This window comes from Callithrix jacchus, chromosome 11 (genome assembly GCF_049354715.1).
Source record: "Callithrix jacchus isolate 240 chromosome 11, calJac240_pri, whole genome shotgun sequence".
NCBI classification, from domain to species: Eukaryota; Metazoa; Chordata; class Mammalia; order Primates; family Cebidae; genus Callithrix; species Callithrix jacchus.
This window is the reverse complement of record NC_133512.1, coordinates 45,133,234-45,152,628: the sequence shown is the minus strand read 5'-3', so window position 1 is coordinate 45,152,628 and position 19,395 is coordinate 45,133,234. Positions and strand designations below refer to the sequence as shown.

At 34.8% G+C, this 19,395-nt stretch overlaps 1 long non-coding RNA gene across 1 annotated transcript in view; it reads left to right on the top strand.

Annotated features, from left to right (window-relative positions):
• Window positions 1–19,395, top strand: part of LOC144578360 (uncharacterized) — a 483,066-nt gene that overhangs the window by 208,618 nt on the left and 255,053 nt on the right. The window contains exon 2 of the long non-coding RNA XR_013523936.1: window positions 5,314–5,428. This is a non-coding gene — a long non-coding RNA (uncharacterized LOC144578360). The remainder of the gene's footprint in view (window positions 1–5,313; window positions 5,429–19,395) is intronic.

Genomic DNA, 19,395 nt, shown 5'->3' with positions numbered 1-19,395 from the left:
GAGATTTATATAGCACACTTTAATTTTCTAGATTAAAATCTTTTTGAAATAATTTTATAATTTCTAGCAGAAAATGTTATTTGATTTACTAGCATTTTTGTGGGTTAACATATGGCCATATTCTTTAAATGCTTCCTATTTACTTGAATATAATTGATCCTTTCATATTGAGGTTCCTAATTATAAATTTTATAATTGTGGTTATTATAAAAACCACAGCTACTTTTGCACCAACTTAATATTAATTATATTAATTATTTGTTCTTTTACATATTTTCTAATTCTCTATCTACTTTATCAGTCTTGGATTGTAAGAGTTTGAATAAATTCTACTGTTATTAAAACATTTCTGGTTTTTGCTTTTTGTAACAGTAGTTGTAGCCTCCTAAAACTTGTTGCTGTACAAATATCAGTAACTGTTTGTCATCATTACACCCTGTAACTTTTAGCCTCAGGAGATGTCATTTTTATTTCTCTTATGCTTTCACAACAGTATTTTACCTCATGAGATATCAGCATCAAAATTCTGTCTTTTTGTTTGTATATGTGTGTGTGTTTGTTTTTGGTTTACCTCTATAGGTTTAATGGTGCTGAATCTCTTTGTATTATAGTATTTCATATATCATGTTAAAATTTGATTTTTTAACTAATCAGAAAAGCTGTATTTTTAGCAGGTTAAGTTCTCTGATATTTGCTGTTATGATCAATATACTAGGTCTTAGTTTTCTAATTTTATGTCATATTTTATTTGTATATACTCAGATATTTCATAATCATCTGCTGTTAGCAAATAATTTGAATTTCAAACATATAAAAGCCATTTCAACTTGGCATATGCATTTCTACAAAATCTCTGCATTTCCTTGACAGAAAATAAGAAATTTGAAGTCCATATATACAGTAAAACTATTGATATTTGAGATTAAAAAAATTATCATTCAATGGAATATTATTGATATTTGCATTAGACATCAATTACCATATAACTAATTTTGTGAATCTTTGCAGATTTTTATAAGTGAAACACTTGCCGCTTTGCACCTGATTATTTTTTAATCTGATTATTCACAGCTTGCTAATTTGTAATTGGGTTTTTATAACTAGAGGACCTCCAGATTTCAGAAAAACTAATTTATATTTTTCTTTGCTTAATTGTAGTGTTCACACTCAAAACAGTGGAGTGAGATGACTTCTAGTGGGTTTTGTGCAGTGTTCTGGAACCAATAAAATATACTATTGATTGCCTAATGAAAAGCACCATGTTCATACAAATTTACTGAGTCTGGGCAGGGATACAACTGCTACTTTTATTCTGTTGAGAGAATCACCTGCCATTTTATCAGGGTCTATCACTACATGTTAAGTGTGCTTTAAATTAGGTTGGGGTTACCTACAGGGAACTTTGTTCGGTGCTCTTATCCTTTTCCTTTCCTGCAGAGCTACCCATTGCTTCTAATTTAGCCAAAAATCATCAAAGTTAATTATGATTGAGTGGTATAAAAGTTGAAACAATGTACAAGTTAAGTCCCTTTGACTCTCTCAAAATTACAGAGTAGAATTTTATGTTTTATTTGCCACATTGCTATGTAAGGTTTTGGCAAACTGATAGGGTGGGTAGATTAAATTTGCTGATTTAAAAATCAGAATTTGAAGAAAACACCTGGAAAAGAGATGGTGCAAAAAGAGCCATGCTTACCAGGAAAAAGTGAAAAAATATCAAAATATTTTCATTTAATTAGTAGTGCTTTTGACTAATGTTCTCAAAATATGGTCGATGTAGAAATGTCACCATTGTAAGAAAAAAACAAAGTGAATAAATTCTGTCATTGAGTCTCATGAATTCATAATCTAGTATGTCATATAGGACATTAGATACTATCAAGTAATCCTGCAAAATAGCATTTGTATTTGTCAGAAAAGTTTATGGTAACGAATATCACCTAAATATCTGTGCTATTAAACAAAAATTTATTGCTCACTTATGCTGTACCTTTAATGCATGTTGGCAGGAGGTTCTGTTCAGATAAAAAGGAGCTCTAGAAAGTAGTATATGGGCAATTAAATATTCCAGTCCAGAAGTGACACATGCCTCTCCTGCTCACAACTCATTGACATGCCCCTACCCATAAAAGGCCAGTGATTGCAATCCTTCTATGTGCCAGAAGTTGGGAGAACAATTAATAGTTATCAAAAAACTCTAATGACCACCACAGTACCTAAGAATTAAAATTTTTCTGCACAAGCTTTCTCTTGATCTGCCACCATCCATATAAGATGTGACTTGCTCCTCCTGGCTTTCTGCCATGCTTGTGAGACCTCCCTGGCCATGTGGAGTTGTAACTCCATTAAACCTTTTTCTTTTGTAAATTGCCAAGTCTCGGGTCTGTCTTTATCAGCAGCCTGAAAACGGACTAAAACAGTAAAGATTTAAAATGGATTGTGATGAGCCCAGAATTAAGCTGTGCTACTAAAACCAGTTCCTCCTCTTCCTCTGTATTGTCCTTTACCTATAATGCTTTGTACATCTATATAATACCTTAGATGAAGTAAGATTAAAAAGAGCTCTGTAATGTATGAGAGTTCCAGTGACTCCAAGACAAAGGAAAAAAGGAACTCTTCCTTTAAAGTGTTGTGGAAGGAAGGGGAGATTTCTACAGGTAGCTGGTAAGTGTGTCCTCTCAAATTTCAAGTCCACCTGGAACTTCAGAAGGTGATCTTATTTGGAAATAGTCTTTCCAGAAGTAATTAGTTAGAATTAAGTCACAAGAAATTAGAAATGGGCCTTAAGTCTGGTGTGATAGGTGTTTTTATATACAGAAAAGCTCCAAATGCAGACACACACTGGGAAGAATCTTACATGGCAAAAGAGGCAAGTATTGGAGTTATGCTGCCACAACCCTGAAGTTGCCTGAGGATACTAAGAGGCAGGGGAGGATTTTTTTTCTAGACCCTTCAAGGGGAGCAGGGCTCTGCTAACACCTTGATTATGGATTTCCAGCCTCTAGAAATTAATTTCCTACATTTTAGGAATTAACAAAATTTAAATTCCTACATTTTGGGTTACCCAATTTAATGTTACCTTGTTAAAGCAGTCCTAGGAAAGTAATACAGATAAGGAATTTCTGGTTATAAGGTGTGTGCAAATCGTGGCTAATTCTATTTTATAATAATCTATTTATTTGATATTGTCTTTATTTTTAAGTTCTAATGGTAATTAAGTCAGCTTACTGACCCACTGATACAGTAAATGGATTACTACTATATGTTTGTATTGCCTGTACATGTGTGAAAAACAAGGTATAAATTTGCATATTACATATAATAGGTTGATTTATGTATTACTAAGTAACAATCCGTGAATGGTACAAATGAGGATGATAAAAATTAAGATTTGAATTCTTAACAATAAAAGCAGGATGGCATAACAGAACCGGTGTAAGGATAAAAATCAAAACACTTGATTTCCAGTGCTGCAACTACAGTTTATATGTCCATATACAGTTTATATGTTTATCTCTGCAATCCATTGCATTTTTTCACATCTGTAATCAGATAATAAAAATGTCAGACTTCCTATTTCACAGGATTGTTTGAGACATGAATGAACATACTTGAAGTACTTTATTAAAGTATATAGTAATATGAGGTTTATTATATTTATGAGATAATTAAGGTTCTTAAATATTTGTAACTCACATTTGCAAACCACATGTTCTTGTATGATGGCAAATAACTGTTCAGTCAATGTGCCTATCTTAATAGCTCAAAGAATCTTATCAGAGACAAAATTATTTTCATATTTCAGATTGTCATTTTCAGAAGGTCATCTAGAGCCATTTTGCAGACCCAAGAATAATTGAATGAGTGGCATCTGTAATTTGTAACTTTGGCTTCTCAGTGCACAAACATAGGAACAATAATTCACAAAATCTACAAGTCTTTTTCACACTTCACAGAAACGTTTCTAAAATGTTTTATGCCAACAATTGGACCTCATCTTTCTGATCTGATTTTTAGGAAAAATGAAGACAGTGGTGCTGTTATCCAGGGATTTCCTAGAACTGATAAAATGTCAGGCTAGTTGTCTGCTTGCTCTGTTGATTGCAGAGAGGGCATTTTTTCTTGTTCATTCTTTGACTTTTATCAATTAGCACAGACAACATGATAAAGGGGAAGAAAGCCAATGATATCTCCATGCATGCAGAATTAAGAAAAATTTATGAACATTGGTACTTTTCAAAAGATAATTTGTCTTCATTTCCATCATTTTGTGTGTACTACTGGCATTTTGACACCTGCAGATTTTGGCTTGGCCTGTATTGAACAGATGCACACTCCATCACACATGGGTATGGTTTTTAGGCAATGCATTTTCCTTCACAAGCATGTCACCCACCCACCGGAAAGAGCTGAATACTACCATTGATTCTGTATATTTCTTTCAAATCATACTTTGTATTTTATTTCTGCTAATTAATACGATAGTTAAGAATCTTCTGTACCCTACCTTTTAAAAACATAGGTTTCAATGTTATTTATTTCTTTTTTTCTCCCAGTTACTTATTATTTTCATTGATAGGGAATTGTAAAGTTTAACAGAATGAGTGGAAAATCAATGAATATCTCATTGATTGAAATCTCCATTATGACTTTTTAGTATATTTAATAACATGGGAACAACTAAGTGCCACTTAACTGATTTTATTTTAAAAGCAGTTTTTCACATTTTTCATAATTTGTTTTCAACTTTATAGGCACCATTTGCTTTATGTTCTATAAATTTTAAACACATACTTAAAACTATAACATTATTAAAATATGAAAATATTGATATGCATTAGCTAAAGCTTAGCATCCACTAGGAGGAGCTGAGTGCTTTATCAAATATATATGAAATTTATGTCTAAAAACTTTTAATAAAATATCAGTATGTTGAGATTAATACTGATAAACACAATATTAAATTGAGACAAATTGAATGTTATGGTTTATAATAACTTGGAAGCTAAAAGTAAAGAATAAATTTTATTGTATGCTTTTAGCTAATTAGATTACTGAGTAGTTTGAAGTAACTAAAATTCTACACGTTTGATGTCTTTTAACATCAAAGATTCTTGTAAATTTTTGTATATTGTACAAAGTTAAACTGCATTATAACCAATTTAATACAAAGTAGATCTAAAAGTAGGATGTAGAAAAATGCAGGGCAAGGAATCTCTCCGAATCTGTGATTCTGAGTGCTGCCCAATTTGTGAATTGTTCATTGTTCAGATAAACTCCTTTAAATTTAATTAGAAGTTTTTCTTTTAACAGATAGTGTCAGAAGGGTGGTCAAAGTAGAACTTTAATGATACTCCCGGATAGCTGAGTGAACAAGCAAGGTACCTGCAAGGACCCACTTGTGTCCTTTGATGTCTCACAGCAGTGGGTAAGTTCCCTCTTGGATTTCAGAGCTCCATGGATTTGTGTTTTGAATCTTCTGAGTTTCTTTGAGCAAATTTCTGTTCTAAACTCGGTTTTGAAAGTAGTAACAGAAACTGGACTGTGTCCCAGATCAGATTTGATCTGGTAATTAACTGGCTTGGATCTAGTTAGAGGCCTCTTATATCTGACTGGGTCAGAGAGAAACTAGTCGTAAATGGCAATATTGCAGGGGTTGTAACATTTGGCTTGAAAATTTGCAGGGATTTTTTGTGTTCTTTGTTTCATTTCTCTTGGATTCTTCAGTAGAAAAATCATTGGCTAAGTTAATCAAGGGAACCTGTGAGCAAAACCAATATTTTTGCTGAAAATGGGATCCTTAATTTCTAAAAAACTGATTCCCTTTCATCTTACACACTATGCCCAGGAAGCAGCAGTCTTAATAGAAATGGTGAAATCTTACTAATGATAACTTACAGTGGAACATTCTGAATAAACAACAATGCATTGAAGTGAATTTGAAAATGAGGGTTCCCCAAAATTAAGTCTGCTGAACTTTATTTGCTATCCCAAGCCAAAGAAAATAGACCATAGCACCCGTTGGCTGACTTTAGATATGTAATGGGGTGCATTTTACCTGAGTAAAGGGTAGCATTGGGTTAGAGGCCCTCCCCTCAGTAAAGTCCCTCTTGGTTAAAAATGGATTAAAAGTGACAGGGCCCAAGTAGGTGCAGATTTGACCTTTGCCAGTTCAATATTGGGTGCTAAGCAGAGTGGCTAGTGTCTATATTTTGTCACACTTATTTTGCTCTTGCCAGAATGGAAAATGTTAATTTGGTTGACCCATAAAATCCTTTGGGCAGCATCTTGCAAGACAAAGAGGATTTTGCCTATGGTTCTGTGATTTTCCTTTGTGATGCAGCTTGGTCCCCAGAGGTATGGTGTGGCAAGCAAGGTAGTTAGGGCTCCTGATGGAAGGGGAACCCAGAAACCTGACATCCTGACAAAAGGGTAGGAATTTCTTACCAGTCAGGTTTCTGGCCTCCCTCTCTCTCTCTCTGCAAATGGGTTGAATGAATGATAAAAACCACTTTTTATCTTCTCTGTAAAGTTTTGATTAATACGAAAAAGGATTCAGAGGCTAGTCTTAAGCCGTAGTAAATCTGGTGTATTTTGTGCTATAAGTTTGTCTTTCCATGTCATTCTGTCATGAATATGGGTACATTAGGATAGAACATGGGCTTAGGGCCCCATAAGCTCACTGTTCAAGATGCTACAGCAAGCTGGACAAAGTTTGCTCCAGGTCTCTGAAAAACAAAGAAAAACTGGATGAGGTCTTCATCTTGTTTTATGTTTTTGGGAGCTTAACCTTGTAACCATGTGTCAATACTTTTTTTTTGTTTCTGCCATTTTACAGTGGTGGCCCAGGTTCAGTCCTGGCTTAGGAAATGAGTACTTTCTGGTTGGCATCTGTGTGACATTTACCATTTAATAGTTCTCTTCCCCTTCTGCCTTCCCTTGAATTTTTCTGTATTTGAGATACCTTTGAAGATTCTAGACTTTGTAAACACTGCATGTGGTCCTAGCCCTGTTTTTTGAAGGATGTGCCCTAAAGCCAGTAATCCAGTTAAGAAAATTCAAAACTGGCAAATGAAAAATCCTGTAACTACCAGATCTTCTTGTGGTCTGTCTGTGTAGTTATGTATGTATTATGTGTGTGTTGTTTCCATAAAAGATCTCTAATCATCTGGCTTAAAGAAAAATAAGTGCTTAAATATTTTGAAATAAATATTAATTCCTTTTAGTTCACATAACTTTAGCATTCTTCAGGAAATAAAAAGTTTTAAAGATTATTGGTAAAATAAGTACATTTAGTCTAAATTAGGCAGCTTGATATTAGGTTTGCTAAAATCATTAAGGTCATAAACTGCTGTGACTTTTGAATATTGTTCAATTTACCTACCTTGAACACACTGGAGTCTAGATAAGGCCTTGGGATATGTTGGATTAGCCATACCCCCCAGCAATGTCAAGAAGTTTATAAAGAGCAGAGTTTTTATAAGACAGAATCCCATATGCTAAATTCTTGTCTTAAATTAAAATAACCAGTTATTTAAAAGAGGGATGTTTAGGACAAGTCAGAAAATCCAAGTATACTGTAAGTGGTCTGTGTAAGTCATGAACGGATTCGTGAAAGGAAATTTGTGCACCAAAAGTAAAATTTCCTAAGAGTTACCATTTGTGCACCAAAAGTAAAATTTCCTAAGAGTTACCATTACAACATGAAATTAAGACTACTGAAAAACATTGTTGTATTAATACATGCAAGCTCTATGAGGAGAGTGAAATGTGTTTTGGTTAAAAATTACAAGAAGGTGGCCAGGCAGGTGGGAGGATCCCTTGAGGTCAGGAGTTTGAGACCAACATGGCCACTATGGTGAAACCCTGTCTCTATTAAAAGTACAAAAGTTAGCCCAGCATGGTGTCACATACCTCTAATCCCAGCTACTCAGAAGGCTGAGGCAGGAGAATCTCAAACCTGGGAGGTAAAGGTTGCAGTGAGCCAAGATTGTTCCACTGGACTCCTGCCTGGGCAACAGAGTGAGGCTCTGTCCCCCCCCAAAAAAAAAAAGATTATAAAAGTCATGAGGATGTAATCTTTGCCAATTTAGATGGCTAAAAGATTGTCTTAACTTAGATAAAAGCTAAAGGTTTGAACAACTTTTGTGGAAGGGTTGTAAAAACTAACCTAGTAAAACAAATTCTGTGTATGATAATTCTTGGTCACAACGTCTAATATTTTAAATATGTTGCTGAGTTTGGGCTGCAAATATTTTGCTGACTTTTTGTCTATATTCATGAGAAATATTGATATGTAGTTTTCTTTTTTGTGACATTTTTGTCTGGAGCTAGCACTGGGGCAACTCATGTAAGTTGAAAAGTGTTCCAGCCTCTGAAATCTTAAAGACTTTATGAATGATTCATGTCATCCCTTTTAAAAGTATTTGATAGAATTTATCTGTAATGTCACCTGAATCTGAATTTTTCTTTCTGGAATCATTTTAATTGCCAGTTTAACTGCTTTGCTTAGTATATGTTTCTTCACGTTTTCTGTTTCTTTTCTTGTCAGTATATACAATTTTGTTTTATTTTAAACTTTATCCATTTATTTAAGTTGTCTAATTTTTCAGCATAAAGTTGCTTTTATTCTCTTACATCTATTTTAATTTCTGTAAAATATACTATTTTTCATTTTGGATTTTAAAAAATTATGTCTTTTTTCTTGTTCAGTATTTATAAACTTCTGTCAATTTTGCTAATTTTCCCAGAGAACCTGCATTTGGTTTCATTGATTTTCTCTTTTCTTAGTTTTAATAATTCTGTTCTAATCTTAATTTTTTCTGCTCTCTTTGAGTTTATTTTTTCTCATTTTACTAGTTTCTTGAGGTATAAATGTATTCATTTGAGATTTTATTTTACATTTGCATTTAAAGCTAAAATTTTTTTCTCTAAATACAACTTTGCCTACATTGCTTAATTTTTCTTTTTATTAAAAAAAAGATTCAATTTTCAGTCATTTTAAAGTAGTTTCTCATTTTTCCTATAAGTTATCTTTTGATACATGGGTTATTTAGTAGTTAGTGGTTTATTTTCTGAAGATTAAAATTTCCATAGTTTCCTTCTGTTGTTGATTTCTAATTTAATGTCTTTATTTTAAGATCAGACTTTATTTTATTGTTTTTAAAGCTGATTATTGATTACAATGTGATGGCCGAGCATAAGGTCTGTCATGGGAAATTTTCTATATGATCTTGGAAAGAATACATATTCAGTTGCTGTTAGATGGACTGTTCCATAGGTTTCAGTTAGGTACAGGTCTTTGGGGAACAGGCAAGGATTACCCCTATTTTTATTCTAATTTTTGAAGGGTAGTTTTACTGATCATTGAATTAGTACTTGACATCTTCATTTTTTGAGATATATAAATATGTCACCTCACTGCATTCTAGCTGTCATTAATTCTGATAAGATGTTAATTTTATTATAATTCCCTTTTATGGCTAGCTTTTAATGTCATTGTTTTAATGGCTTTCTTTTTATTTTCTTATTTGGTTGGTTTTGTTCTTGTTAGTTTATTTGTTTGTTTTGAGATAGAGTTTCCCTCTGTTGCCCAGGCTGTGGTGCACTGGTGTGATCTCCGTTAACTGCAACCTCTGCCTCACAGGCTCACATGATTCTCCTGCCTCAACCTCCTGAATAGATGGGACTATAGGTGCATGCCAACATGCCTGGCTGAGTTTTAGTAGAAACAAGGCTTGGCAATGTTGGCCAGGCAGATTGCAAACTCCTGGCCTCAAGTAATCTGCATACCTCTGCCTCCCAAAGTGCCGCATTATAGGTGTGAGCCACTGGGGCCAGCCTATTTTGTTGTTGTTATTTGTTTTTTTGGGGGGGGCAGCATCTTGCTCTGTCACCCAGGCTAGAGTACAGTGGCACAATCTTTGATCACTGTAACCCTCCTTGGCACACTGCAGTCCTACTTGGTTCAAGCAATTCTCATGTCTCAGCCTCCTGAGTAGCTGTGATTACAGGTGCGGAACACCACACCTGGCTAATATTTGGCATTTTTAGTAGAGACGGGGTTTCACCTTGTTGGCCAGGCTGGTCTCCCACTCCTGGCTTCAAGTGATCCGCCTGTCCTGGCTTGCCGAATTTCTGGGATTATAGGTGTGAGCCACTACACCTGGTCTTAGTTTTGGCTGTCAAAACTTTGACTGTGATATATCTCCATGCAAATCTTTCTGTATTTATCCTGTGTTAAATTTGTTGAGCTTAATGAATATATAGATAAATGTTTTACATCAAATTTGACATGTGTTTAGCTATTCCTTACTAACAAACATTTTCACTCCTTTTTTCTGTCTCCTTTATTCTAATTTCATAATTGCACTAAGCAACTACTTTGCCAGAGATAATGAACAACTTACTTAGATACTTACTATAATGTGGGTTAAGCCAAATTAGAATATGCTGGGTACTTGTGGATACTTATTAAAGAAAAGTGCTGAAACCTGTTAGAAAACTAATAATTTACTCAGAAAAACAAGTAAAAACTATAGAAATTGCAAAGAAAATCCAAGGGAAGCAACACATTGAATAAGAGATAATGAGGGAAATAGAAGAAATTTTCTGCACTTTGGGAGGCTAAGGTGGGTGGATCATGAGGTCAACAGATCGAGACCATCCTGGTTAACATGGTGGAACCCCGTCTCTACTAAAAATACAAAAAATTAGCTGGGCATGGTGGCGCGTGCCTGTAATCCCAGCTACTCAGGAGGCTGAGGCAGGAGAATTGCCGGAACCCAGGAGGCGGAGGTTGCGGGGAGCCGAGATCGCGTCATTGCACTCCAGCCTGGGTAATAACAAGAGTGAAACTCTGTCTCGAAAAAAAAAAAGGAAATTTTCTTCAGTGAAAAAATAGGAACACCAATGAAATATTTTCATTAAAAAGATCCACTAAAATCTATGACATTTTCTGAAATTCAGAGTTATTAAGTGCACACAAATTTATATCTACTTAGGTTCATAATGATCTTCACTGATACACAGTATTTTATTAAATATATTAATTCTGATGATAGCTATTTATTTCAAATACTAGTTGAAAAATTTCCAAATTACCCTTTCCTCTTGTTGATTAGAATGTGTCATAATCTAAACATAGCCTCATATGTATAAATAAACAGATACACTGTAAATCAGCAGTCTCCAGTCTTTTTGGCACCTGGGACCAGTTTTGTGGAAGACAATTTTTTCATAGGCTCAGTGTTGGGTGATGGTTTCAGGATGATTCAAGCACATTACATTTATTTCACACACAATTTTTATTATAATTTCATTGGAATATATAATGAAATAATTATACAACTCACCATAATGTAGAATCAGTAGGAGCTGTGAGCTTGTTTTCCTGCAACTAGCTGGTCCCGTATGGGGGCGATGGGAGACAGTGACAGATCATCAAGCATTAGATACTTATAAGTGGCACACAACCTAGATTCCTCACTTGTGCAGTTCACAGTAAGGTTCATGCTCCTGGGAAAATCTAATGCTACCACTGATCTGACAGGAGATAGAGCTCAGGTGGTAATGAGAACAATAAGGAGCAGCTGTAAAAACAGATAAAGCTTTGCTTCCTTGCCCCCCCCCCCCCCCCCCCCCCCCCCGACCCTTACCTCCTGTTTGCTGTGTGGCCTGGTTCCTTGGAAGCCACGAACTGGTACCATTGTGTGGCTGGGGGGTTGGAGATCACTGCTCTAAATAAAAGTATCCATTTATGTGTTTGCAAAGTAAATTTTATTTAACATAAAAAGAGCTTCTAAGTTTCACAACATGCCGTCACCTTATTTCCTAAAAGGAGAATTAAAATGTGTCTACGATCTACTAAAAATGAGGAAGAAATAATTTTTGCACACCATAGAGATAATGAATCAATAACATAACCAGATTCTTAATTTCAGTTCAGTATATAAGAACATCTTTCTTGATTTTTATTTAGCCTGAAATGTAATTTGACTCTTGGTTATTTGAGAAATTAATGTTGCTCATCTTACTGAAACCACACAACAAGCCATCCCAGTCTCTCCCAGTCTTAACGCCACACTGTCCTATGTAATTTCAGATAATAGACAAGCTGCCAAAGGAAATATACTGGCCAAAAATCATAAATTCACTTTATAAATGTGGCAAATGCCAAATATAGTTTCCAACTACAAGTCAAGTTTTGTTAAATTGTTATACTCCATTTAACATTTTCTTATGCTTTTAAAAAATGAAATGATACTTCCTTGACCATGATTACATGAAATTTGCCTTGTGAACATGAATCAACATGATGTCATAAAATACTAAGGACTCAAAAGTAGAAAAATACAGTATAGATGTGACATTAGCACTGCCTGTTTTGGCTTTCAATATATTATTCCTTTTAACATTTTCCTTTAAGATCAACACATGTTGATTTCAAAAATTAAATGGAAATTCTTATTGACCCTGATGATTATCCTACAGTACACTGTAGATTTTCAGAATCATGAAGCTGGATTCACCCTTGATACAATGAATCCACCAAACTTACTGTGATTAATCTTTGTCTCAAGTAAATGGAGTGCTGATTTTAAATCAAGCTACATCTTAATGAAGTAAACAGAGAAAGGGAGGCAGTTAAATTCAGAGTTTGACTACAGCAAAAAGATATTCTAGTTTACTAAACAAACGAAGGATGACTTCAAATTTTCCAGAGAAAGATTGCTCACATAAAGACTGAAAATACACAACAATATTTGGTTGTGAGGCAAGTGGATGCTTTGAACACTAATACTCATAAGTTCGACTGGGCAAGTTAATTTGTTTAGATGTCTATAGATGTCAAAAGCATGTTTGTAATACCATAATAAATCTTCAAGAGAAAGTCGTACAAGGCATTTAGAAGATATTGTCAGACAAAAAAGCAATTTTACGTAAACACCTCATTCTAATAACGTCCTCCAAAAGAAGCTCCAGAAAACTGCCTTTAAAATTCTAGTACTTTAGAGATGTTCTGCTTTCACTGGTGTTGTAGATGACACGGAAGAGAAATCATATCTTTAGTTAAATAGACCAGTCATGAAAATTTGGCTTTATATTGAGTGGACAAGATGTATAAGAGTTTGATGAAACAAAATTATATCAGCAACATATAAAACATAGTATCTAATCTTTAAATGCCCAAATCATATTAATATTTATGAATTTTCTCTTAAAAATATATGAAGTGCAGTGATGGGAACACACTGTCACTGCTGCTAAACATTTTTTGATGGCATACATTAAGACATTAATTTCCATATCTCCAAATTACTATATACTTTAACATATGGTAGGATTAGTAAATATTCATATGAATAGAATGAATTAGTAAATGCATTTACTAAAATATTTATTTTATCACTCAGAGATTTAAAATCTTTCAATAATAATAAGACAAAGTTATTACTAGAGAGCAATACAAATTTTTTGGAATAATAATATTCATTTATTCCTTCAATGAAAAGTCATTTAACATCTATGTGCTAAATTTTGCAGTATTTGTGTGGAAATAAATTATATTTTCCTCTTAAAGGCCTTGGGTTAGCCTATTTAGCCTCATAGTTTAGGTCAAACCTAGATTATGTTTAGATTTCCTGAGAACAAAATTATTTGTGAGATCCATTTTTAGATTTTCTTCTGATTCCAGTTAATTATTTCGCTGAAGTCATCCTATATTCTGTGAACTGATGATGAGTGATTATGAAAGGTTCAGTTATGTCAAATAAATGATAGTGTCTTAAAGGGATAGAAGCCATGAATGTATTCCATATAGCCATAGAAGAAGTGCATTAGAATAACAGTAGACTCATAATAAATTAGCTAGTGTTTCCATCACATAATTCCATAGAATAGTCCTTAGTTACAGATTAACATTTATGCAACACAGTTTAATGAAATAAATATTTTTGTATCTCATGTCTCTCCTTTTTGCAGAGCCCTTTTTATATAGTATGGTGAATGCATGTCACATCTTGCAAAGTCCTTAATGTTGAACAGTTAAGAAAAACTAACATTATCTGAAAACAAAACTATTATCCGGAACTGTTTTAGGTATGTTTTCTTTATTGTCTCTGAAACCCCACCACAATCATGAAAGATGAATGCTTTCATCCCTAATTTACAGATGACAATTACTGTTCACTCATTGAGACTCAAATCTAGATTGACTCCAATGTTCACCTTCTGACACCACGTGGAGGCCCAAGACTTCTATATATAAGAAACATGTTTAAAAATCAAATAATAGCAAGAGAAACAAAACATGAGGCAGCATATTAACAAACAATAAAATGAGTAGTAATCACTGCTATGGTAGAAATCAGCCAAAATTGGTGTGGTCAAGAGACATCAAGGAAAAATTAATGGAAAAGTATTTAGATTACAGATAAATGGTTAGAAATCAGTAAAATCTAAGCAGACATGATCATAAAGCATGGATTGCTTGGGATATTGCAAGAGGCTAACTTTTGAGATTTCAAAAAATGTTGATATATTTTATGGACAACTTGAATGACAGAGTGTGGAATTCAGACTTATTCTTATAGCTAAATGATGTTGATAAGAGTTGTTAAACCAACTACTGACAGAGTGCTGGTGGAATAATGAGATACTGTTATTTAAAATAACACATGAGACAGACCCACCAGTTAGAAGACAACTGCAACACTTCAGGCATGGGATTGTGAGGACAGGTAGAGCACATGCAAAACATTTTTAAAAAGAGAAAAACATCTGTGAAAGGATCAGTGATACCTGGGGACTGGGAGTTGGGTGGGAGAAGTATGATGTGGTTCACGATCTATCCTCTAATGTGGCTGTGAGTACTGAATCTTCCCAAAGGATATTAAATGTTCCTTTTTCCTTAATTGGCTATGACATCCTGCCAGGTGTTCCCTAGCTAAAAAGGAAATCTGCCAAAATTCCTATCTACTGAAGAAGCATCCATTAATTTGCCCCAGATGTTTGGGGAGTATGGTGAGGAAGATGTAAGAGTGCAGAGAATGTTACCTAGAAATGATCTTTGTGGTTTTAATTTGATAGGAAGACTTCCTCTGACTGGAGATGGAGTATAATAGGTAGAGATGAACTTTAAATGCTAGCCAAATGAATGTCGATCAAAGATGCTAAAATATATATAGAATCTATGCCCATATACAGATTCTGTTGCTAGAAAGGATGGAATCAAAGACAAATGTGATTAAATTCCCCTCTCCTTTACTATCATGATTATCCAGTTGTTCCATGTGATTGGTGCTTAAGTTAGGAAGACATGCTACTGGGAACTTTATGCACCATTTGTTTGGGTCATTTCTAGGGATGCAGTTACATTTTCCCTCTTTTGTAATGATGTCGTAATGTTCTCATGTGGTTCTGCCACTAATTTTAAGTTTCTGCTCTTTCTCCCCATGTGTGCAAGCATGTGCACACGTGCACGCACACACACACAGGTACACAGACATACACAAACCATGGAAGATCTTGATGTTACCATATCTAAGAAGATGGTGCAGGTTTTATATAGCCCATCATTCAGCCTCCATACACTAGAACCAGGTGGTTGATGGCAATCACTACCGATGAAATGGGCTAGAATAGGTTTTTCTGAGTTCCGACTGCAAGTTAATCAACCTCCTTGCATGTGGTGGTTGGAAATACTTAATCACTTCTGAAAACTGGTGTTACTCAGTAAAGAATGGCCCCACCATGGGTCATCTACACTCTTGCCTCTCAAAGTGTGACCCACGTACAAGCTGCTTGACATCCTCACATCAAAACTTACAGAAATCAGAGCCTCAGGCCCCACCCCAGAACTACTGAATCAAAGTCTGCATTTGACATGATCTCTGGTGATTTATGTCATATTAAATATGGAGAAATATTCTTTCACTTTGATCATCACTTTTCACCTTACATATACAACCAGCTCTGGGAGGTATAAGTCTAACCCCTAACATAGCTTAGTTCTCATTCACTCTGGAACTTCTTGAGGCAATGTAGACCCTTGTATGACAGATGTTATACCACATTGCTTGTGGAAAATCCATACTGTCAACTAAAACATATTAGCTGCCTTTCTTCACCCCTTGACGGGTAACCCAAATCACCATGACAAGAAAGAGAACTAGGCACACACTGTATAAGATGTACAAAAGGTTTTATTTGCAAATCCAGATCTTCAATATAGCATATTATCATGGTTATACAGGCAGAAACTTATTTGTCATAACTGCTATTTTTAGTGAAGTCCGCTCATGACATTGCTTCAGAAATGTGGCTCAAATGTAAAACGATGTATAAAATTGTATATTCTTATGGGGCTAGGTGGCTATCAGTTCTGACTAAATCAAGCCTCTCATAACTACTGTAGGAAGAATACTTAAACATTGCTTGTGACATCACATTAACAATGAATAATTCAGCTGAATTCAGTGTAAGAAAGATGTTTAATTTGAAGCTTTTGCTACATAAAATAAAAATATGTGTTAAGAAACTTACTTTCAAGTAGCAAACATCAGAAATTATCTTTATCCCTGAATCAAAAACTAGTGGAATTAGAAGAAAATGCATAAGATATTGAATGATATCAAATATTTAATTGTGCGTATCAGTTACACATATTGTCTCTGTATGTTCTGCTAAAATGCTTGAGTTTTATATCAAATTACATGTTGAATCAGTATATAAAGACATATGTAGGTCACAGAACAGCCAACTGTAGAACAAGATTCCAAATTATAATACCTCACATTTCAAAACCGGCTGCTGATAATTTGACTAGTTTATATTTCTTTGGCATCAGTGGCAGTTCTACTAAGGCAAAGTAAATGTCATAAAATGTTTTGTTTTCTAGCAGCCGTAGGCAAATAATTGGCATCTGTTTTCTGTTGTCTATCTGCAGTAGTGATTTCTGAAACAGAAGCTTCCACTCCTCATATAATAACTTGTTGATTTGGGTTCCTCAAGGAACCAAAAAAAAAAAAAAAAAAAAAAAAAGGAAAGGAAAACTTGTTTGAGGAAAGAAAAAAAAATTAAACCCTGAACACATTCGGGCTTCATAGTGCATTCCGTCATCGAATGTTTGGACTCACCTGTGTCTCCAAAAATAAACAAGAACAGGAAACAACTCGTCTAGTTAAACCTGAAACAATGAAGTTTCTATATGGCAAAGTTTAAAAGGACAAAAGGTCTTCTTTAAAATAATTTTGTTGTCGTTCAACTTCAAATACTTTTTTACAAGAGCAAAATGTGTTAGTCCTTATAAAGAAAAGGAAGAAAGCAAAGCCTCCAGAGTGGAGAAATTGGGTTTGCCTTGAATTTCAACATTTTTAAAAGCTCATTTAAGTGGGGGATGTGATTATTTGTAGAGCAGGAAAGGCACTTACAAATGCAACTGTAGGAGGCTCTCTCTTTTTAATGTTTAAGAGCAGATAAAACGCCACTTTCACTGACTTCAGGCGTTCTTCTGGCTCAGGACTAGGCCATTAATAGTCATTAACACTCTTTCAAATGTATTGCCAGAGTGGTAATGAAATCAACACCTTCTCATTTTTATACTGAAGCTCTGCCAAAGAGCATTTGGTCTTGTCACTACATAGCGATGTGCTGTGCGATGTGCTTGCTACTTAAGATATCAACATAAACACTGAATAAAAACATAAATCTTTTATGATGTTGGGGCATGTTGCCATTATATTGTAAATCAATATAGATCAATTATTCAAACCCAGCCCATTGTAAGGGCAGACAAGCCAGTTGCAGTGTATATTGGGTCTAGTTTCCTATTCAGAATTGAATATCAATTTATGTTTTTCAAACCAATCATTAGCTGAAAAGCTATTCTTAGAAATTTGATTCCACGCCATGTTCCCACCATTTGTCATTTAGGGAAATGTCTCAAAGAATCAGTTAATAATAAAAGAAGATCTAATCTGATCTTAAGTGTGAATGGTCTGCAAGTTTTAGTTTAAATTCGATGGACAGATTTAGCAGTTGCTGCTGTACCTCACCTGCCCTTATAATTATGCAATATGAATAATTTATGCTGAATCCGGTGATACAGCATACTATTTCTGAGAAAGGAAGGACAGACTGACAGACATTAGAAAGGGAGGAAAGAAAGGAGCCTTCCTTTCAAGCTACTTTATTTAGAATTTCATTTACTTTCCTTTTCTTCCTGATTTTTCTTCATTATTGAAACATATTTGTGGGTTGGAAAAATACGTTCCATTCCTAAGCCCCACCCTTAAATCATACATGGAAAAAAATTTAAAAAAAAAGTTAGCCAAGGGAATGAAGACATTTGTGTTCACCCCTATCCAGCACGGATCACAGCTGCTTACTCAGTAACCAAGTTGTAGTATCCCTGTCCTACATAATCTTACTCCTTTCTGGTCTCTCCTTACATGGAGCCCTATCGTGGGCGAACCATTCAGTCCCTTTCAGCCACAAATGTCTAGGAGGCTCTATGTATTTGTATTGTCCTCAGAAGAAAAGATGTTTTTATTTCTAATCTCTATGTTTTCAAAGCCTCATTGTTATGGTTTATAGGGCATCAAGCTTTCTCACAGAGGGTCTAAGTATAAAATAGAAGAGATTGAGGGACATGAAATAAACTTTTCTAACCTAATTTACGACCTATTGTAACTACCACCAATGGCTTCAAGAGAATGGTTCACTCATTTTGTGGGCCCATAAGATTGAGAAACTCTATGTAATCACTCTTTTGCTTTAGCACTGGAGCATAATATACATATATTCCTTTGTTCCTGAGTCCCTAGCAGTACATAGATCCTAGATTAATAGGGAAGAGTCCTTGTCCTGTGGAATTCATGCTTCTAGAGGAAAAAGGAAATTGTTTACATAAGCAGTAGACTATAATGTATTTTGAAATTAAGTGATGTGACATGTGCTACAAATAGAGTACTGTAGGAGCAGTAAGACAGAGGTAAAAGGCTTCATTTGGCCAAATCACATCTATCTATTCTCTTACTGCCTCTATCCAAGTACATGCTTGCCGAGAAAATGAAGATGCAGAGCAGTCAGCTTTAGAGTGGGAAGAAAACTGTAGAATTGGAGACTTAGAGCCAGCATTTTAAGGAATGTCATTGAGAAAAGCAAAGCCTTCCATGCAGAGAAGATCTGATAGAGATCCTGAATCACACGCTGTACTCTGAAAATACACACAAAGACTCTGCTCCATGAAACCAGCAACCAAGCCAAGGGGATGTTAAAACCAAGAATTAATGGAAAGATGTGTTTAAGAGTTATCACCAGCTGTTTACTCCAGATAGACTGGAGATGGGTGCTAAAAAACAGCCCCCATCTTTTCCTCATGGAAAGTCTGCA